Source organism: Rhineura floridana, chromosome 1 (genome assembly GCF_030035675.1).
Source record: "Rhineura floridana isolate rRhiFlo1 chromosome 1, rRhiFlo1.hap2, whole genome shotgun sequence".
Lineage (NCBI taxonomy): Eukaryota > Metazoa > Chordata > Lepidosauria > Squamata > Rhineuridae > Rhineura > Rhineura floridana.
Window position 1 is genome coordinate 9857286 of NC_084480.1, and position 21903 is coordinate 9879188.

The following is a 21903-nucleotide window of genomic DNA, read 5'->3' on the forward strand; positions in this document are numbered from 1 at the left end:
CCCAGGAATGGAACATTTGCCACTTGCCTATAGTTATTAAGATTTTCTGGGTCCAGGGAGGGCCTCTTCAGGAGTGGTCTCACTACTGCCTCTTTCAGGCAGCCAGGGACCACCCCCTCTCACAGAGTGGCATTAATCACCTCCCTGGCCCAGCCGGCTGTTCCATCCCTGCTAGCTTTTATTAGCCAAGAAGGGCAAGGATCCAGCACAGAAGTGGTTGCATGAACCTGTCCAAGCACCTTGTCAACGTCCTCAAGCTGCACCAACTGAAACTCATCCAAGAAATTGGGACAAGACTGAACTAACATTTGCAGGAACGGATTCTGAGGAACTGAGACAAATAGTGGTAACGAGAGAGGAAGTTCTAGGCTTAATGGACAATATAAAAACTGACAAATCACCGGGCCCGGATGGCATCCACCCGAGAGTTCTCAAAGAACTCAAAGGTGAAATTGCTGATCTGCTAACTAAAATATGTAACTTGTCCCTAGGGTCCTCCTCCGTGCCTGAGGACTGGAAAGTGGCAAATGTAACGCCAATCTTCAAAAAGGGATCCAGAGGGGATCCCGGAAATTACAGGCCAGTTAGCTTAACTTCTGTCCCTGGAAAACTGGTAGAAAGTATTATTAAAGCTAGATTAACTAAGCACATAGAAGAACAAGCCTTGGTGAAGCAGAGCCAGCATGGCTTCTGCAAGGGAAAGTCCTGTCTCAGTAACCTATTAGAATTCTTTGAGAGTGTCAACAAGCATATAGATAGAGGTGATCCAGAGGACATAGTGTACTTAGACTTTCAAAAACCTTTTTACAAGGTACCTCACCAAAGGCTTCTGAGGAAGCTTAGCAGTCATGGAATAAGAGGAGAGGTCCTCTTGTGGATAAGGAATTGGTTAAGAAGCAGAAAGCAGAGAGTAGGAATCAACGGACAGTTCTCCCAATGGAGGGCTGTAGAAAGTGGAGTCCCTCAAGGATCGGTATTGGGACCTGTACTTTTCAACTTGTTCATTAATGACCTAGAATTAGGAGTGAGCAGTGAAGTGGCCAAGTTTGCTGATGACACTAAATTGTTCAGGGTTGTTAAAACAAAAAGGGATTGCGAAGAGCTCCAAAAAGACCTCTCCAAACTGAGTGAATGGGCGGAAAAATGGCAAATGCAATTCAATATAAACAAGTGTAAAATTATGCATATTGGAGCAAAAAATCTGAATTTCACATATACGCTCATGGGGTCTGAACTGGCGGTGACTGACCAGGAGAGAGACCTCGGGGTTGTAGTGGACAGCACGATGAAAATGTCGACCCAGTGTGCGGCAGCTGTGAAAAAGGCAAATTCCATGCTAGCAATAATTAGGAAAGGTATTGAAAATAAAACAGCCGATATCATAATGCCGTTGTATAAATCTATGGTGCGGCCGCATTTGGAATACTGTGTACAGTTCTGGTCACCTCATCTCAAAAAGGATATTATAGAGTTGGAAAAGGTTCAGAAGAGGGCAACCAGAATGATCAAGGGGATGGAGCGACTCCCTTACGAGGAAAGGTTGCAGCATTTGGGGCTTTTTAGTTTAGAGAAAAGGCGGGTCAGAGGAGACATGATAGAAGTGTATAAAATTATGCATGGCATTGAGAAAGTGGATAGAGAAAAGTTCTTCTCCCTCTCTCATAATACTAGAACTCGTGGACATTCAAAGAAGCTGAATGTTGGAAGATTCAGGACAGACAAAAGGAAGTACTTCTTTACTCAGCGCATAGTTAAACTATGGAATTTGCTCCCACAAGATGCAGTAATGGCCACCAGCTTGGATGGCTTTAAAAGAAGATTAGACAAATTCATGGAGGACAGGGCTATCAATGGCTACTAGCCATGATGGCTGTGCTGTGCCACCCTAGTCAGAGGCAGCATGCTTCTGAAAACCAGTTGCCGGAAGCCTCAGGAGGGGAGAGTGTTCTTGCACTCGGGTCCTGCTTGCGGGCTTCCCCCAGGCACCTGGTTGGCCACTGTGAGAACAGGATGCTGGACTAGATGGGCCACTGGCCTGATCCAGCAGGCTCTTCTTATGTTCTTATGTTCTTATGTTCTCTGGATACCTCGCTTGATTCATCTGCAATAACACTGGAGTCTAAGTCCTGGCGGATGCTAAAGATTTTATCCTGGAAGTGCCTAGCAAATTCATTATAGCGGGCCTCAGATGGTTAGCCCCCAGACAATTCTGAAGAGCTCCGCTGTGCGGCAGATTGATGATTTGATAGTGGCAGCAAAATATTGTTTTTTTGCTGCCCTTACTGCCCCTAAATATAGCTTTACCATAGGCACTTACCAGTGTATAATCGCATCCACTAGGAGTTCGTCTCCATCTGCACTCAAGCCGTCTCCGATATTGTTTCATCGCTCTCAGCTCTCGGGTATACCATGGAGACGTACGAGCTCTACACAGGAGAGGGTGCTTAGGAGCAATCATGTCAACCGCCCAGGTCATTTCTGTATTCCACAGTTCAACCAGGGTTTCGACAGGAGCGCCAGCCCTGTCAGCCGGAAAACTCCCCAGAGCCCTTTGGAAACCATCCGGATCCATTAGTCTCTGGGGGCGGAACAACTTAATAGGTCCCCCACCCTTGCAGAGGGGAAAAGCCACTGTAAGTCTAAACTTCAGCAAGCAGTGATCTGTCCATGACAGAGGGACTGATGTAAGGCCCCCCACATTCAGATCACCAACTCCATGTCCAGATGCAAAAACCAAATCTAGAGTATGCCCTGCTGCATGTGTTGGGCCAATGGCGTGTTGGGACAGTCCCATGGTGGTCAAGGAAACCATGAAATCCTGAGCCGCCCCGGATAACGTGGCCTCGGCATGGATGTTGACATCGCCCAGAACCAACAGTCTGGGGGATCTCAACAGTACACCCAAGACCACCTCCGTCAGCTCAGCTAGGGAGTCTGTTGGGCAGTGGGGTGGGCGGTACACCAACAGAATCCCCAGTCTGTCCCATTGACCCAACATAAGGTGCAAACACTCCAGACCAGTAGTCACATGGACAGGGTGCTTGCAGAGGGAGATGGAGCTCCTATAGACCACAGCAACCCCCCCTCCCCAACCCTCAGGTCTACCCTGATGCTGGACCAGGTACCCTGGTGGACATAGCTGGGAGAGACTGACTCCTTCCTGCTCACCCAGCCAGGTCTCGGTTATGCATGCCAGATCGGCTGCCTCATCCACAATTAAATTGTGAATGAGGGAGATCTTATTATGCACCGATCTGGCGTTTAGGAGCAGCATCCGGAGGCCTGACAGCTGGCTGATAGGGCAACCAACAAACCTGCGGGTGTGGGAAGGACCGGAACAAGGCACAGCCGTTAACTGCCTTGTCAAAATTGTCAATAAAAGTCACAGACTAAATGACAAAGGTTGAGAGAGACAGAGAGAGAGAGTGGTGTAGTAGTTAAGGTGTTGGACTACGACCTGGGAGACCAGGGTTTGAATCCCCACACAGCCATAAAGCTCACTGGGTGACCCTGGGCCAGTCACTGCCTCTCAGCCTCAGAGGAAGGCAATGGTAAACCCCCTCTGAATACCGCTTACCATGAAAACCCTATTCGTAGGGTCGCTGTAAGTCGGGATCGACTTGAAGGCCGTCCATTTCCATTTTTCCACAATGAGCTGTGCCCACAGTAGCTTGCAACAGACATTTACTTATTAACAAATTACAAAACATGGGGATGAGGAGGTTGGGGAAGAAAGTAGTTTACAAAACATATCAATGTATACAAAGAAGACCAAAAAAAATTCAACGATTTAGCAACCATTGAATTCAATATTACAGAAGAAATAATCTAAACCCAAATACGCAAGTACATAGCAAAAAAGCAAGTTAAGAGACAATTACGTTCCAGCTGCTGGTGCAGAAATCAAAGTAAGAGATGAGCAGGGCTTGAACTGTAGAGTCTTTCCAAAAGCGATGGAGAGGAATGGCCATATTTTGGCTCGTGTTGATGAATGGGGTGGCCATGTGTCCTCCTTTACTGAGGACACTCCCCTGTTTGAAGGACTGTGCAGTCCAAGTCCGGTTAAAAGATAAAGACCCCAAAGCAGGGGAAGGAAGAAGGGCCTTGAAGTTGCCCATGAACAGTTAGCAGCACCCGGACAGCAAACTCAGCAGGCACACAGGTCTCTTGCTCACATTCTTCCCCACTGTGCTGAGATCTATCGTTTCTCTATTCAAATTTTAGTAATTATTTCTAAATTTGTGTCTGTTCATGCACATTTTATGCACATCTTTGCCCCCTTTATTGTGATGCATTTTCTCTTTCTCTCTTTGCCATTTTGGCCACCCTGGTGACGTACATTAACGTGTGAACTCTGCCTAATTTTTAACCATTCGACGTGCAATTGGTTGAAGCATGTTTATGCCCATGCATACAGCATTGTTGAAAGGAATGGTGAGTATTCTGGACCACTGCAAGCAAGATGAGGTTTAGCACTTGGGAGTGAAGTGGGGACAGGAGAGTGTTGCCTTCAACTTCTCTGGGCTCAAGTGGCGAGCTAGCTGAAACTCATTTAAACAAGATAACACTGTACATTGTGTCGAGGAGAATTTAAGCAGATGTTTTCGATGTCTTGATTGATTTTTTCCCCAATCCCCCTCCTCAAAGCTTTAAACAAGAAATCCATATATATTTCAAGAAACTCAAACAAGATAAGGATCCATTTTGCCTTGACCTGTAAAATTAAATTACCTGTCAGTGCCTGAATTAAGTCAATAGCCCATTTTCAGCCATAATATCATTTTCATGGAAGGCTTGAGGGTAAAGACTTGTACAGTATGTTATGTTTGCCTGCCTACAAGACAAACACTACTATTTGCTTTATGCAGATGGTAGTTCTAAGTCAATTTTCTCATCTCCTGATGCAAGTGCTTCCTAAAGGACTGGGGGTGACAGGGAAGGGAAGTGCATAATGGTTCAAATTCATTTTAAAAAATGTAATTGTAAATGCTTTGGTTCTGAAACTTCAGCTGGGTGCAGAATGCTGCAGCTTTAACTGGGGCCCATCTTTCAGATAATGCACTACCTCCGCTGTTGGAGACAATATGTTTCTGAATATAGTAATACCTCAGTTAACAAAGTACATTCTTTCCTAGACGTTATGTCTTTAACAGAAACTTTGGTACCAGAGGTAGGAATAACATGGAAAGAATAGGGATAGAAGCCTACACCATAAAAAAGAACAGTTCAACATATTTTAGCAAACTTTTTATGCAAAACTAACAATACTCATGTCTGAAATGAAACAACAGGTCAGGCAAGCGTTGCATGCAGACCACTTGAAGGCTTCTTCCAAAGTGCATCCAGGGATGCATTTATCATGTAGCATTTTGCTATAGCAATCTAAGGCTTTGAGACAGTTCTCCTCTCCATACTCTCAAGCAGGCAGGCACGGGGCAGCCAACATACCCTCCCATGCCTCGTCTCTCTCTCTCTCTGCTATCCTCCCCTCCGCTCAAGCAGACATGCCTGCAGTAAACAGTGCTTCCAGGGCACCTGAAGCAGTGTTTACTGCTGAGGCAACGGCGCCACCTGGCAACCTAGCATGAAGTGCTGTTCCAGTCACTCGTGAGAGAGTTGCCTGCAGCAGCCGCAGTCAAGTAGATTGGCTATGCCAGACTACGTAGATCGACTATTTATTTATTTATTGCATTTGTATACCGCCCCATAGCCGACTGTGTCAGAGTGTGTGCCCCTCCTCTCACACACCCGCACCCAAAAAGGCTTCATTATAAGGAATGCTGGAGAATTTTTTAACTGAGGTATGACTGTACCAGTTTCTGGAAACCACAGGAGGGGAGAGCACTGTTGCAGTCAGGTCTTGCTTGCAGGCTTCCCATGGGCATCTGGTTGCCCACCGTGAGAACGCGATGCTGGACTAGATGTGCCACTGGCCTGATCCAACAGGGCTCTTCTTATGTTCTTAAGATATTATGCCAACTTTACGGATGATTCTGATACTGGGCCATCGTCACTGGCGACTGTGATAGTCATTGATTTCCAATTTGTGCCTTAGTGCTGGTTAAAGCCCTTTAACACCTTAAACCTCTGGCCTGTGGGCCAGATGTGGCCCTCCAGGCCTTGCTATCTGGTCCTCTGAATTCTTCCCATGCCAGACCCATCATTCCCCCAGTGTTTGTTGCCTGGCTGGAAAGCGTCCTTGAAGTCCAATAATGCCTCTTGCTTGCTGCATGGAGGACACAAGGGGATGTGTAGAAACTAGCCTAAAGATAAATTGATAACTGTTGTTCCACGCACTTTTGCTTCTGTCCCTGACCCATTGATGTGTTTATGTGATAAGGGAAAGAGTGGGGACTTCCTCCCATTTTAGAAGAAGAGTGAGGACCACAGCTCAGTGTTAGAGCATCTCCCTTGCATGGAGAAGGTCCCAGGTTCAATCCCTGGCACAGGCTGGGAGCATCAACCCTCCATGCACTGGTAACCTCCAGATTGGATTACTGTAAGGTGCTCTATGTGGGGCTACCCTTGAGTTTGGTCCGGAGCTACAGCTGATGCCAAATGTGGCACTGAGACTGCTTACTAGAGCAGGTTATCACCAATAGGTTGCTCTGCTACTGAAAGAATTGCACTGGCTAACTATTAGCTACCTGGTCTTTTGCTATGTTGTGCAGAACAGACCATCTGATAAGATGGTATCTGCAGGAGGCCCTCACCTTCAGAACACAGTGAACAACTAGATAAATAAGAGATAAGATGGTCTTTCAGGTATCCTGGTCCCTAGCTGTATACGGCTTTGTACACCAAAACTAGAACCTTGAATTTAGCCCAGTAGCTAATAGGTAGCCAGTGCAACTCTTTCAGTAGCAGAGGGACATATTGGCAACAACCTGCTCCAGTGAGCAGTCCCACTGCCAAACTTTGCACCAGCTGTAGTTTTCGGACCAACCTCAAGGGTAGCCCCTCATAGAGCACATTACAGTAATTCAACCTGGAGGTTACCAGTGCATAGACAACAGTGGTCAGGCTATCCCTGTGCACAAACGGCCACAGCTGTCCTACCATCCAAAGCTGGTGAAAGGCACTCGTAGCCACGGACGTCACTGTTCGGCTGTGACCCATAGGCATTACTGTCTCTAGTTGTTTTCCATAAAGCCTGCAAGTTTGGAGAAGTAACTGTTATCTCTTGGCCTGAGAGTGAGCAGACATCCAAGGCCAGCGGTTGTCATGGTAACGTGAGATAGCAACTGGGAAAGTTCTAACAGAGTCTGTAAGTTATGTCTTCTGTGTATTGCCTCTGAACTGAGAGGTTGTCTTCTGTGTATTGCCTCTGAACTGAGAGGTTCTCTTCTGTGTTTACCTTTGGAGAGATGTACCAGAAGGGGGGTGACTGAAGAAACTCTACATGTATTTACTCTTAAGCCTTTGGCCATAATGTCTTAATAAAGACTCTTAACATGCTCTAATGCTCTGAAGAAGTTTCTTGCTCAACTTAACTCCAACGTAATGTATGCTGTTTCACACAACAACGTACACACGTCAACAGTCACCTGGGCCTCTAGCAACAAAGATGGATCCAGGAGCACCCCCAGACTACAGACATGCTGTTATAGAGGAAGTACAACCCCATCAAAAGCAGGCAACTGAACAATTATCCGAACTCAGGAACCACCAACCCACAGCATCTCTGTCTTGCTAGGATTGAGAGTAAGTTTATTGGCCCTCAACCAGCCCACCACCCAGTCCAGGCAGCGGTCCAGGGCTTGCACGGCCTCTCCCGATTCAGATGTTACAGAGAAATAGAGCTGGGTATCATCAACGTACTGCTGACACCTCACCCCACATCTCCTGATGACCACTCCCAAGGGCTTCATATACATGTTAAACAGCATGGGGGACAAGATGGTACCCTGCGGCTCCCCACAGCACAACTGCCAGGGGCCAAAATACAATTACCCAATGCTATTACCCGAAAAGGACCCTGGAGGTATGACTGGAACCACTGTAAAGCAACACCACCGGTATCCAGCTCACCGAGTTGGCCCAGAAGGATACCATGGTCAATTGTATCAAAAGCCACTGAGAGATCAAGTAAGAATAACAGGGTCGCACTCCGCCTGTCTTTCTCCCGATAAAGGTCATCCATCAGGGTGACCAAGGCCGATTCAGTCCCATAACCAAGCCTGAACCCTGACTGGAATGGGTCAAGATAATTTGCTTCCTCCAAGAGTACTTGCAATTGCTGTTCCAAAACCCTCTCAATTATCTTCCCTAAGAAGGGGGTATTTGCGACCGGTTGGTAATTGTGGTAAACCAGTGCGTCCAGGGTGGGCTTTTTCAGGAGCAGTCAAATCACTGCCTCTTTCAGGGCTGCTGGAACCGCTTCCTCCCACAACAATGCTTTGACCACACCCTGGATCCACTCGGTCAACCCCCTTTGGCAAGTTTTAATAAGCCAAGAAGGGCAAGGTTCAAGAGAACACGATGCTGACCGCACTGTTACAAGCACCTTGTCCACTTCATCAGGCTGTATCAACTGAAACCATTCCCTAGAAGTTGCAGCAGAAGTTGCATTGGACACCTCAGTGGGACTACAGTAGATGTGGATGAGGCATCAAGATTGCTACTGTGGCGAGCAACTTTACCTTCAAAGTGCCTTGCAAACAATTCACAGTGGGCCTCCGAAGGGTCTAAAACTCCATTTTCTGGAGTTGATGTCAACAGACATGCAACAATACGGAAAAGCTCCACTGGTTGGCTACTTGATGCTATGGTGGCAGAGAAGTGGCCCTTCTTCGCTGCCCTTACCACTGCACAGTAGGCACGATTATGATGTTTTACTTTTGCCCATTCAGCCTCACAGCATGTCTTTTGCCACTTGTGCTCTAGCCGTTGTGTAGCCTGGTTCATTGTCCTTAGATCACTGGTATACCAAGGTGCAAACCAGGCTCCACAATGCTGGAGAGGGCGCTCAGGGGCAACCATGTCAAGAGCCCAATGCACCTCGCTGTTCCACAATGTGACGAGCTTCAACAGGGTCACCTGCCCTATCTACTGGGAACTCCCCCAGGGCATTCAGGAATCCAGTGGATTCCATTAGTCTCTGGGGGTGGACCATCTTAATCTGTCCACCACCCCTGCAAAGGAGGATCAGAGCCGTACGTCTAAACTTCACCAGAAAGTCATCTGACCATGACAATGCGGTGACATCCAGCCCCCCATCTCCAGACCACTCCTTCCTCCATCTGGAACAAAAACCAAGTCGAGGGTGTGCCCTGCCCTATGCACTGACAACTTGAAACAGCCCAATGGTCAATGTGGAGGCCATGAAGTCCCAAGCCGGAACACTAGAGGCAGCCTCCGCATGGACATTGAAATCACCCAGCACTATCGTTCTGGGCTCCTCCAACACCACAGCCGAGATGGCCTCCGCCAGCTCGGTCAGAGAAGCTGCTGGGCAGTATGGTGAACAGTACACCAGCTGCAACCCTAGTATACTGTCTCCTTGGCCCAACACCAGGTGCAGGCCCTCACAGCCAGCTCCAAGACAGAGTGGTTTCCTGGTGACAGAGATGGAAGTTCTGTAGATCACAGCAACTCCTCCCCCCCCCCCCGTCCCTGCAGCCTGTGCTGGTGTTGCACTGAGTATCCAGGTGGACAAAACTGGGTCAGATCAACTCCTCCAAGCTCACCCACCAAGGTCTCAGTAACGCACACCAAATCGACACCTTCATCCATGATCAAATCATGGATTAGTGTGGTCTTATTGTGTACCGATCTGGCGTTAAACAACACCACATACAGGCTAGTGGGCACAGCAGATGAGCAATGAGGAACCCATCTATGAGAGGAGTGGGAGAGAGGAGCAAGGCGTAGGTAGCCTTGCCCTCATCTTCTATGGTAGTTCCCTACCTCCCCATGGCTGTACTTCCCTCTGCCCGTGATCACTGAAATTGGGGTGACATCACCCATGTTACTCCTTACTAAGACCCAACAAGAGTCCACCAACAAAACCTACCTGAACCAATTATCCCAGAAGGCCTCTGAGAGAATTGGGAACAGTTAGACCCACTCAATATCTTTCACACATGGCACATTTACTCCCTTCACACCCAGGGAGGGCCCGCCTTCTGCCACAGACTCTCACTCTGAAGGCATCTGGTGACTTTCTCCTATCGTTCAGTTCACTGCACAAGCTCTCACCCTGCACAGGAACTACACATGCACCATACACCCTCCCCGTTACCAATCTCCTCCAGATTGGTTTTAAGAAAAATAGAAGGGGGTAGTGCCCTCACCCTCAGGACTTTCCAAGGGGCGACCCTGCTGGCAGCAAACCTGCCGCCCAAGGGCACCTGGACTTTTATGCTCCCTGACCCAGCCAGGAGTTGATGTAAGAGGCTGCAGGATTGACTGCAGCCTCTCTCTGGAGCCAGGGTCAGTCCTTGTAGCACTTACCAGGGACTTCAGCTGTTTCGAAAGACAGCAACTCAGAGGAGCGAGCAAGCAAGCACCCAGATGCTCAGGTGCTCACTCCCAAGGCAGGTCTTCTCCAGTCCCCCAGTGCTGCAGCTTTTCCTCTGTTTCCAAATGCTCTGTGAATCCCACAAGCAGGGCATGTCAGCACTAGCCCCTCTCATTGTTTGACTCTAGCGTCTATCATTCAGGGGTACACTGCCTCTGAACATGGAAGTTCTGTTTTGCTCTCATGACTAATAGCTGTTGGTAGATCTGGGCAGATCCATTTTAAATGTAAGGGCAGGACCAAAGGCCAAACCACCCACAGATTTTCTTTACTGTTATTTGGAAAGAAATAATACAAAGATGATTAGGGATGTGGAGAGATAATGGCAGTATGAATTTCTGTTGTACTTCTCTTTTTCTTTTAAAGGGGGGGTATGCTGTGTGTTAAGAAGGCTCACTGTACATGCTTTGATTATTTTTAATGAAGATTGCAGTTGCTATAGTGATCCAACAAAGAGAAATATTTTGGTAGACAAAACCTAACATCATTCTTAAATATCAGTGGGTATAAATTGGTCTATTTAAATAGACAAAGGCTGGGGAATCTCAGAAAGGGGTGGGGGGCAGAGGACTGCTTTTATACTTCAGGCATTTGAAACTATCTTACCCTTAAGCTTTAAACACCACTAGAGTAAAGATCATGAATAAATTAGAGCTCTCCATGTCCTGTGATTGCTACAACAGAGGGAAAGCTTTTATTGCTGGGGAGATGTGAAAGGGGGAAGACTTGTGTTTGTTTGATACTATAATGCTCTTAGTTATATCGTACTTAAGTTACACAGTGATTTTAACACATTTGTCCTTTTGCCCTGACGACAGCCGTGCAAGACAGGTAGGGCACCTTTGTTCCCATTTTACAGGTGTGTGCTTAGAGGCCAGTGTTGGCCTATGGGCCAGATCGTTAAAAAAAAAATCTGTCCTTGGATTCCTTTCCATATGCATGGTTGGAATGATAGCTTTTCTCCAGACTTTTTCAGCGCATATTCCCATTTTCCTGCATCCTCATATATCCACATGGGGGCATCATGGGGAGGGGGAATCTTTATCCAAGTCTGTTATCTTAAACTGTTTTTACAAGTGAAATTATCTTTTTATTGGTTTTTTAAACACATGCAATTGTTTTTTTATTGTTTTCATTGATTTTTTTCCCTGTGAAATTGCTCTGAGATATTTTATGGGAAGTGATTCATAAATGGAATCAAATAAATAAATGCACCATTGTTCAAATGGGGCTACGAATGTACCATTTTGATTGATTGATTGATTGATTGATTGAATTGCATTTGTGTAACACCCTTCAAACCGAATTCTCAGGGTGCTTTTCATGACCAATAAAATACAAAATACTATTCACAATAAAAGCAACAACACTGAAATCATAGTAAAATAAATCACAAAGGCAAGGGGGGAAAAGCCTAGCAAAACAACATCTGAAAAAGAAAATCTGAATAAAACACAGCCACTAAAACAATTAAAATCATTAAAACCAACATAAAAAGCTTGCATGGGGGAACTTTCGTTCGTGGCTCCATGCCTATGGAATTCCTGCTTTTGGAGGATGCGTGGGGTGAAGAGTTGATAGTTGATCTCCTAGAGCTGCATTCAGATGGAAGTGATGAATAAGTTAATGCAGCCTTTGTCTATTAAGTCTTAGAGTTATGGGATTATTTTTATTGGGCAGTATCCAACTGACTTGTTCCGTCAGTCCAAGGATTAGGGCATGTGCAATGGAACTTCCCCCCTCCTCTCCCTGCACACCCCATGCCCTCCCCGAATTTGCTTTTGAGGGTAGGGGTAACCCCTAGACAGATTTAGGTGGCACAAGGGGTGAGGAGAGGAGGCAACGTTCTGCTATGCCAGGGGTAATCCTTGTAGTGATGCAATGAGTGAGTTGGAAGCCACCCATTATATTTGCCCTGCATTTCATTCTACCATTTTGATGTATTTATTGAACATCCACCACCCTGGGGCCTTATCGGTGATGTGTGGTATATAAGACTCATAGATTGATTAAAAAAAGAAGTGTGTTTTTTTTAAATAAAAAAAAAAAACTGAAGAACCCAGTAGGTTATAACTAACAAGTCTCGGAGTAGGCTAATTTTTTTCACAGTTGGATTACTAGATTTTATTTGGGATATCAACTGTGCAAAGTACACATCTTGGGTTTTACCAGCCTGTTGCACCCTGAGTAGACATTTGCTGGGAGAAAGGGCAGGATATAAGTCAAATAATAAACAAGTACAGTAGGGTCCCGCTTTTCGGCGGCCCGCTTTTTGGCATTCCGCTAATCCGGCAGTTTTCAATTAGAGTAAGGCCCCACTCATACGACACTTGTTCCGCTTTTATGGCGTTTTTCAGGCATCAGGCGCCATTCTATTGAATGAGTTTTGCTTTTTGGTGGGTTTTGCTTTTAGGCGGGGGTCTGGAACGTAACCTGCCGTATGAGTGGGGCCCTACTGTAAATAAATTGTACTTCTGCAACCCTCGGGGTTCCCCCCAAGCATGCCAAAAGGCCGTAGCTCAGTGGACGACCATTTGCCTTGCATGCAGAAGGTCCCTGGTTCTATCTCCATCATCTTTAGGTAGAGTTAGAAGCAAGCGCCCCTGCCTGAAAGCCTGGGGAGGCGCTGCCTGTCAGTGTAGACAATACTGAGTTAGACGGACCCAACCAAACGTTCCAGTTTGGGAACGGGCCATCGCTCAGTGGTGGATTATGTGTTCCGTGTAGAAGATCCCAGGTCCAATCCCCAGAATCTGCGGGTAGGGCTGGGAATGTCCTCTGCCTGACACCCTGGAGAGCCTCTGCCAGTCAGTGCAGCCAGTACTGAGCTAGATGGACCAATGGTCTGACTCAGTGTAAGACAGCGCCCAACGTTCCTCTGCTCATTCCTGTTCAGTGGCCCTGTTTGGGCTACAGTCCTGTTGGCACTCACTAACCTGAGTTCGCTATGAGAGGTAGCAATATAAAGCGTTCTGGAGAGACGTGCACAGCAGTCTGATAGTTGGACAGGATGACAGGCAGGACCTTTATAAACGGAGACCATTTTCTCAACATGAATCACCTTCCCATCCTGTCACATCAACCAAGCTCTCCAGGGACAGACTGGCAAGAATATAATGTTATAATTGACATTCAAAATCTAACCAAAAGCAAACGGTTTGGATATCTCTTCTCTGTCTGGTAGCAGTGAAACATGGCCAGTGAAATAAGAGAATACTGCTGTTTCAAGGGGTTGAATTGAAATGCCAGTTGATGTCACATACATCTGTGGTGCAAGAAGTCAACAATTATACGTGTGTGGCATAGTTTATGGCACGGAACAGTCTGAGCAGAGCCAGGGTTTCTTCAGCAGATGTTAGCTGCAGAGATACTCTTCCATTTACTGATTTGCAAATGGAGGGTTATAAACCAGCTTTAGGTTAGTGTTTATTTTATTGATTGGAAGTGGAACCTTTAAATGGTTGACAAGAAGCTAAAAATAGATTAAAGCAAATATTGTCTTCTACGCGTCTAGATAGGCTGAACAAAAATATTTTTAGCAGGCACGGAAAAGAGTATAATGAAGGTTCCTGCCTGTTGTCAATAGGTAGGGAGTTCCAAAGTGCAGCCACTGCCACACGAAAAGATTAATTTCTTACAAGTGAGGAACAAGTATTGCATGGCACCTGTAACAATGCTAGTTCCACAGATCTAAGTGGTCAGATGGGCATATATGAGGGCAAGGCTATCCTTTAAGTAAACTGCTCCCAAGCTGTTCAGGGCTTTTTATATTTATAGTAACACCTTGAAACTGGCCTTGTAATAGATCGACAACCAGTGCAGATCGACAACCAGTGCAGATCTCTGAGCAGAAGTGTTATATGCTGACGGGAACTCACTCCTTTCAGCAAGCACGCTGCATCGTCCTGCACTGACTGCAACTCTTGCCATAAGGAGGGTAAGAGGAGGATCTCTGATGTGGTGGGTCTGATTTGCAAGTGTGTAGGGCACACCCCAACTACATACAGCTCAGCGTTGATATTGATCAAGCCTCTCCTTCTGAGCTGGGTAATCAGTAAGGAGCCTTTGTAATTTTCCTGTGGCTCTCAGAGGGAATTCCAGAACCCTTGGATGAAGCCCATCCCCCTGGAAAACAGGCAGTGCCCAAACCAGCTGATCCTCTCTGGGGGGGTGGGGGTGTCTGGATTCCCCAGACTGAGCATGCTTTGGGACCGAACAACAAGAACCCCTTGGTGATGTTCAGCAGTTTCTGGAGGAAGGACTTCCTCTGTTGCCATGTCTTTTTTACTATATTTTATTTTATTAGCTTTTTTCTTCCTCTTGACACATCTTAGGGCCAGTATCCAGGTCTAAGGGAGGAACCTGGGCTTTATATGCATGGGGAGGGGCTTCTACCCACCGCACTTCATTGGGTGAGAGAAAGCCAGTGGGTCCCAGCCACCACAAGCATGACCACAGCTCCATCAGCGCACATGGTAGAGCAGGATGTCTGCCGATAAATTTCTGGGTGATCTGCAGTAGATCAATAAAGGGTTTTGACTCCCAGTTGTTTAACAACCACAAAGCTATGTTTTCCCCACTTAATTTTGTCTGGTGAGAATGAGTGGGCTTTTGTGTGGAAGGGACTGTGAGCTCAGTTCAGTTCCAGTACTGAAAACAAATCCCAGGGATCAACATATGCTCAGAGATACCTTGTTCTTTTGTTCTTACTGCATGTCCTATATACCTCGTTCTTGTTGGTAGACCTTGGGGGTCTAGAAAAAAGACAAAATAGATCTGGCAAATGTGATGTCTGCCCACTCTTGAAATGGGTGATGATTAAAAAGAACATCAGTAGGCATTATTTATGTTAAAATCTAAAAGCTCAAGTCAGATATGATAAAACTTTCCAGTACAGTCAGGTGGTGTTATTGATGGATGGATGGATGGATTGATATCCCACCCTTCCTCCCAGAAGAAGCCTAGAGAGGCAAACAAAAACACTAAAAGCACTTTTTGCTGCTGTTATGTGCCTTCAAGTCGATTACGACTTATGGCTACCCTATGAATCAGCAACCTCCAACAGCATCTGTCATGAGCCACCCTGTTCAGATCTTGTAAGTTCAGGTCTGTGGCTTCCTTTATGGAATCAAGCCATCTCTTGTTTGGCCTTCCTCTTTTTCTACTCCCTTCTGTTTTTCCCAGCATTATTGTATAGTGAATCATGTCTTCTCATTACATGTCCAAAGTATGATAACCTTAGTTTCATCATATTAAAATAAAACACCTTTCAAAACATATTAAAACTCTTAAAAACATCTTCTTTAAAAAAAAACCTTTAAAAAACATCTTAAAAAGCAATTCCAACACAGACGTAGACTGGGATAAGGTCTCTACTTAAAAGGCTTGTTGAAAGAGGAAGGTCTGCAGAAACCCTCGCAAAATCAGATAACACACACTACACGTGAAGTAAAACCAATAGGTGGATTTAAGCAAAGAAATACAAGAATAGGCGATGGGTGGGACGGAAACACGTTTGTTGCCTTAATGGAAGAGACAGCTCCTAATAAAGGTACTTGCTATGTTTGCGCACACACACCACCACACGGACAGGCTGGAGTCCCCTTGACTGGGGCCCCTTTGCCGTTAAAGGAGTATCTTTCTTTTGCCTCACATTCCAGTTCACAGGAGTTGGAAGGGGGGTTGGTTTTAAGTGGGCCCATCGCCAGGTCAGTTTGCGTAAGCAGTGGAAACCAGCCGACGGGAGGAATGATGTGTGATGGCTTGATTTTCTCCACAAACCCGGGTAATTGGACATTTTTAAACGGGACACGCAAAGCAGAGGGCTTAACCTGGTTATCCCCTTTGGCAGCATTTGTTGCGGTTAACTTTTGCAGACCATCACTTAGTGCCTTTCCTCACGGACTTAGTGGATCACCAAACCCCAGCTGGACTCTGGTGGCTTTGTGGGCACTCAGCGGTAAGGAAGCTGCCAACATCAGGCTCTTGGACCTGCACTTTAGGGAGGGTGGTACCGGGGCTCCGGGTTTCCCCCACCCTACCAACCCTTCGCTGCCGTAACCGGAGAGGCACGGGGAAGCGGTGTTGAGAGGTTTTTTTCCAATGTATGGGGCAGCCAAAACGTATCAGGAACTTGTAGAACTCTCTCAAGCTTTTGAACGTTTTATGAATGATTCAGCTATTTCCGTTTCGGACCTCACAAATGAGCAGGGACAAATTAGAACTGTAGTTTTGCAAAACAGGCTCGCCTTGGATTTTTTATTAAGCTCTCACGGGGGGGGGGTCTGTTCGTTAATAGGGAGCGAATGTTGTACCCATATTACGGACAGCAAAGCCGACGTCATTAAACACATTAATGATATCGGAAACATCTATCATGAGGTAGAACGCATTGGGAATTTTTCCTTGCTCTCTGGGTTTTCTGACTGGTTCTCAGCATGGCCAGACTGGCACAAGATTTTATTCTATATTGTTCTGGTGTTAGCTTTGTTGATTTCTGTTTGTTGCTGCTTACAATGTATACCAAATTTGATGCAATTGGCTTCGGTTTGTCTAAGTAAGCTCACGCTGTCATTATCCCGGAGATCACAGCCGACCTATATGGAGATGGCTTTGAGGCCGATTTGGCAACCCAAGCAAGGTAATGCAGCTACCTGAGAGACTAGCTAGTCTCTCAGGGCTGAAAGGGGGGACTGTTAGGATCAAAATTGAACCTCAGGCGTCTGCAATACTATAGTTCACTTGCCTTACCCAAACAAAGTCAGGCATTATGGGAAATAGAACCAAAATGGCCTTTAGTTGACTTTTGATATAAAATGTCAGTTTATTCCCTGGCGACCTGACCCTTACCAACATTCCAGTGGCTCGCATAATAAAAGCCGGTTTAAGCTGGAAACTTCCCTACTATGTATCTCTTGTATCACATCCATGCCTATAACCTTGTTTATTGCTATAAAGGTGCCTTGCATAGAAATGTTATAAGCTGTTCCGCTGCCCCACAGATCTTGACTTGTGAAACCCTTTGATATGCAAGCGTAGTAATTTTCATGTCTGTCTCCTACCCATGGGGCGCCCGGTTGCAGCCGGCCACCCCTTTATTTCTTCCCTTCTTCTGTAGTTGCATGGTGCTTATCTCTAGGACATGCGAAGTATGCAGACATGGAATCTAAGAGATAATCTTAGCGTTTCCACTTTCGTCCTTCCCCCTACACCCCTTTACCTCCTTCTGTCTGCCCCAAAGCTATAGTGTCTAGCAACTGCTTCTTTTGTATTTTGTGACGTATGCCCGATACTGTAAACTTCGGGGTGAGCCTATATAAACCCTATGACACCAATAAACGAGGTTCCCATGCTGGCCGACTTCGGCTTGTAAGTATTGGGTCCCCTTTGCAAAGGTTCTTTGTCTCATGTTACCTGATCTCTGATAGTGGGTTCATTCGCACTCAACTCCGCACTCTTCCCGGGTGTAATAAGCGAGTTGGGGTTGTCAGGGCGACTTGCGTGTTGGGTTTGGACCTAACAGCGTCGAAAAGATAACAGAGATGGCGCCTGTCTAATATTTAAGGGGATGGAATTCCAAAGAGTAGGTGCCACAACACTAAAGGTTTGTTTCCTATGTTGTGCAGAACAGACTTCCTGATGAGATGGTATCTGCAGGAGGCCCTCATCTGCAGAGCACAGTGATCGACTGGGTATATAAGGGGTAAGACGGTCTTTCAGGTATCCTGGTCCCAAGCTGCGTAGGGCTTGGCAAATATCAAGTTGTATTCAGTACTAGTTCTGTTCAGAGTTAACCCATTGAAATTAGTGGACAATGCTAACTAAAGTTCATTAATGTTAGTGGGTCTACTCTGAGTAAAACTTAGTTGGATACAACCCAGTATAAGCAGCCAGTTCCTCAAATGTGCAGGAAACAGCAACCAGATTTCTTAGAGCCCACAGCAGATAATCTTTAACGTTCCCCATTTAACATTGCTTTGTACACAGAAGATTCCAGGTTCAATCCCTGACATCTCCAGGTAGCACTGGGGGAAATCCCTTCACCTGAAACCTTGGAGAGCAGCTGCAAGTCAGTGCTGCCAGTACTGAGCTAGAGGGACCAATGCACTGACTCAGTAGAAAGCAGTTTCGTATGTCCTCAATGGTGCTCATGGCAAAAATGTGGTATTCCTACTTTTTTTACAGTAAATATTTTCCAGCCAATCTTGCTTTGGGTGCGGAAGTTGATGCAGGTGTTTGTACATATCCTGTTTTGGCTTAAGACCAAATTCTGTAATAGTTCAAATAATAATAACTACAGGATCTTTTAGTGTGCCGGAGAAGAGGATGGACAGAGTGCTTGAAATGTTATGCTCTAGGTAATGCCTAGATGCAAGTGACTTTTCCCATTTATGGATGTTCTTCTTTAATCACCCTCCCCTCACAGACACACCCAGCTTTGAGCTGAGCCACCTCATAGTTCAGCGTGTGTCTTTCATAGCAAATATGACCTTTAAATGAGAGAGCATCTGGGACCAATGATTTCTTTACCAGACAAAAGACTCTCAGCCAGGGTTCAGAGACACAATGCCCTTGATTGCCTAAGCTCTCTCCACCAAAACATTCCTGGTCTTAACGGGAGGGGGCACTGCTGCATCACTTTTATAAAACCAGGACTGAGGAGCAGGAACACTTGATAAGGCCACCTATTTATTTTTGTCTAGCCTGGCAATGTCTGTAAAAAAAGGAAAAGTAGCCCTATTTTAACTGTTGATTGCATCCATCTTCTCGACGGAAAGCGACAGCAGAAAGGTTCAAGCGCTCCCAAAGGAGCCGCAAGTTTCTCCTTCTAGGAAATAATGGTGCTCAGCATTTGCTAAACATTTTGCACGGACAAATCTCCCATGCAGAAATGTAACTCATCTCTCTTGACCGTTTCCCCTCCTTTTTTGAAGAGTTGATGGTAGGTGGGGTGGGCGGGAAACTAGATAAGTGAGAGAGGTATTTCAGGTTTATCTCCCTGTCACTCTCTTCTCTGAGCAGGGATTCTCCAGCGATAGGAGGAAGGAGGCTTTACCACACTTTGACCAAATTGGACCGGAAGGCCTTGCCACACAGAAGCCAATCCCTTCCCAACCACAATCCAAGTGGTTCAGGTCTGGCTGTACCAGTGGAGGCCGGTCCATTAGGGGAAAGGGGGCACTGCCCCACCAACCTCAGCCCAGGACTGGCAGCAGCCTGTTTAAGCTTGGGCTTAAATAGGCCCTGCCATGTCATGGATGAGCGCCCCTGCTTTCGCCCAAGATGAGGGGACGTGTTGATGCCCCTGCCCACCCTCTTGGGTGATGGCAAGCGTGTGCAGACAGCATGCTAATGCAGCGCCATGGCGCCATAGGAAGTTGTGTGGCCAGCCTGCACCAGCAGCGAAGGGTGCCTGGGAAGGGTGGCTGTCGCTCCACGATCCGCGTCGGCATTGGGTTGCAGGGGGCATGCTCCGTGGCCCAGTGCTGGCGTGGATCGCGGAGCGGGAGCTACACTCGCCCAGTCCCAGCAGCAAGAGCCCCTCTCAGGACCAGGGACCCTCAGCCAGTGCCCAACCCGGCCACCCAGTGGTGCCAGACCTTCCTCAGCCAGCACCTACCTGCCTACCTTCTTACTTCCAACCAATCCAGATGGTGACACCGGCTTCCTTCTCCTCAGTCTCAGTGTTATACTTGTAGAACTCGCCAGGGAGGAGGAGGGAGACGCAACTAGAATTAGTTGGTTCTGCCTGACGTTGGCTCCGGCTCTGCCATCTGTTGGCCTCCTGGCCTTTCGTCCTGCCCGTCCCTTACGCCCTACCTCTCTATGCAGTCACTGGGCAGCACAGATCTGGGAAGCAGGACTTTCCCTCTGTCCCTCTTCCTGTTTTGCTCCCCTTCCAACTGGCCATTTTATTGGTCTTATATGTATTTCCTGTTCAAGTCCTGTTGTGTTCCTGTTCCAAGCGCCTCTGTCCCCCCCCCCCCGTTCCCTGAGGTAGTACCTTGGTATCCTGCAATGGTTTGTTGTTGTTGTTATATGCCTTCCAGTCAATTACAACTTACGGCGACCCTATGAATCTTTTTTGGATATATTCGTAGGGTTTTCATGGTAAGAGGAATTCAGAGGTGGTTTACCATCGCCTTCCTCTAAACCTACGGCACCCGGTATTCCCAGGCGGTCTCCCATCCAAGAACTAGCCAGGCCTGACCCTGCTTAGCTTCCGAGATCAGACAAGATTGGGCGTGTTCAGGGTAGTATGGCCATAGTCTTGTGCAATGGTAACATGAGGCAATTCAGAGCAATTGGAAAGCTAAGAGCACTTCTGCTGTGGAGGGCTGGCTGGTTAGTATCCCAGACACTCACAAGCGGCACAGGTTCATTGGTGATCCCCATGAAAATCCATGTCCTCCAAATGGGGATCCAAAATTTCCTTTGTGAGGCTTCAGTCATTTTTATTCCAGGGAAAGATTTTGGGTTTTCCAAACACTGGAGATGGTGTCCCCAAATTTGGAGAATGTGTGTGTGTTTCAGTTTATATCTGCTAACTTTTGTGATTTAAGTCACAAATGCCTATTTCCAATAAATTGCCCAATATTTCTGAAAAAAAAGGAATGCATGACTACTAGTATTAAGTATTGGATTAATACTACATTAGTATTAGTTATATAGATTTTTTTCCCCTTCAGATTCTGCATAGGGCATCTGTTGGCAATTAGGCAGGGTCATCTCTGGTCAAAGACTCCCTCTGATTGCGCCTCTGCTGTGACTCTTGGACACTCTGGAAGTGCAGTGAGGAACCTCCGTTGCTGTCTAGCTGTTGAGATTCTCACACAGGCCATACCTCTTCTGTAGCCACACCTCTCCCCAGCCCACACCCCCCACCAGCCTGGATTCACATTCTCCTTGAATGTTCTTGCCTGGCTGGCATGTGTTCTTGAACGCGGACAATGTTGCTTGCCTGGATGGAGGTATGTGTGAGAATGTGTGTAGAAATGAGCCCAATCTGCAAAGGTGAAATTGTGCATGCATTGTTCCACCCACTTTTATCTCTGGCCCCGCCCACAACTGGCTTGCCCCGCCCCCTCCTCAGGCAGGTGCCCAGAAGGGGATGCTGTCCCAGAGCTGAAAATGGTTCCCCACATCTGCTCTGGGAGCACTACTTTGTGTGATTACTTTGGTTCCCAGTAAAAAGAACACCGACCTCTCTTCGGACGTGATGGAGTGCCCTCTGCCTTTACAACAAGCAAAGTGTTGAAATTTCTGTTAAGCGGTTCATTCATCATAGCGTGACTCAGCAGCACCTCTTAGCCTCACCGGAGGCAGATTGCTGTAGCAACAGGTAGCTTTCAGAATGATTGACTTACAATTAGTCTTGTGAA

The 21903-nt window shown here is 46.7% G+C and overlaps 1 protein-coding gene and 1 pseudogene across 3 annotated transcripts in view; one reads left to right on the forward strand and one right to left on the reverse strand.

Moving 5' to 3' along the window:
- PIK3C3 (phosphatidylinositol 3-kinase catalytic subunit type 3) overlaps positions 1–21903 on the forward strand; it is a 157324-nt gene that overhangs the window by 117433 nt on the left and 17988 nt on the right. The window lies entirely within an intron of this gene.
- LOC133375733 (5S ribosomal RNA) lies at positions 20674–20792 on the reverse strand (annotated as a pseudogene).